The following is a 1,439-nucleotide window of genomic DNA, read 5'->3' as shown; positions in this document are numbered from 1 at the left end:
TACTAGGAAACCAAAACATCTATGTAACTTGCTTTATTGAGATGTTTGCCTTATTGTGGTGGTCTGGAACTGAACTTGCAGTATCCCCAAGCTACACTTAAATACGATCTATATTTAAATCAGTCATCTTGGAGCTTTCTGGAGCAAGGATACACACAAGCAAACAATGCTCTGGTGCTATTGTATCAGCTCTTTCCTCCCGCTTTCTTTGAGGATGTCGATGCTTGTTGATTTGGGCTACTTAGCGATGCTCATCATATCCTGCTTGGACAACTGCCGATAAATCTCTGAACTGCTCATCTTTAATTTCATCCACCACCTAGTCATGTAATATGATGTCACCACATTATTATTCTAAAATAGATACCTGATTATATCATTACCATTCAATACACCTACAGGATGAAGTCTAAGGGCCTTCATACAGCAAGACAGTTCCTTTATTACTCATCATTCTTTCAACAATAGTTTTGAAGTGATGATACAAATATTTTGATAATGGTCCTTAAGCATTCAGCTACTCCCCAAAAGGTTGGTGACTCGAATCTACTTCAAAAGAAATGCCTGGTCATCTATACCCATTGAAACCCCTATGGAGTGTAGTTCCACTCTGAAATACATGTAGACTTCAGAAAGTGGAATTGATTCAACTCAACAACAATTGGTTTGCTTAGTTTTGGATAAGGTACTAACCACTGCACCAGGTCGCTATATGTAGGAATATGGTGATAAAACAGATAGATATGGCCTTTACTATCCTGAAATTTACTGAAGACATAAACAACCACATACACAATAGGATTCTGATTGGATAAATGCTAAGAAATAACCAGGTTGCTGAGATTGAGTTACAGGCAGATGTCACAGAAGGCCTCTCTGAAGCAATGATATTATGCTGTCTGAATCATGAGTCAGAAGTGGCCATGAGCAGAGTTCTAGGTTAAGGAAACATTAAGTGCAAAGATCTTGAGCTTGGCATTTCCTAAGAACTACAGATGGCCAATATGGCAGGCAATGGTTAGGTTGCTGGAATGTTGAGTCTTGCTTGTTTCTCTAGCTTTATTTCCCAAACCGCAGACTCAGGTGCAGCCACCCTAAATCCCAACAATGCAACGCTACCTACTATATCCTTATTCCACCCTGCCCTCTCATTGTTATACTTGCTCCTTCCTGTCTGGACAGCCCTACTTACACCAGTAACTGGGTTTCTAAATAATAATTTCTTCAAAGCTTTTTGGTCACCCTCTTACAGCCTCCAAATAACTAACTACTTCTTTTCCCTCCTTAACTGCTACAGACCAAGGAAGAACTGATGCATTTGAATTATGGAGTTAGTAAAGAATAGAAAATATTCCATGGATGGTCAGAAGAACAAACAAATCTGTCTTGGAAGAAGTAAACCCAGAATGTTTCTTAGAAGCAAGAGTGGCAAAATTTTT

The sequence above is a fragment of the Echinops telfairi genome, unplaced genomic scaffold, assembly GCF_000313985.2.
Source record: "Echinops telfairi isolate 266 unplaced genomic scaffold, ASM31398v2 ScPeMD7_2010;HRSCAF=2546, whole genome shotgun sequence".
Taxonomy (NCBI): Eukaryota; Metazoa; Chordata; class Mammalia; order Afrosoricida; family Tenrecidae; genus Echinops; species Echinops telfairi.
Note: the sequence above shows the minus strand (reverse complement) of the source record.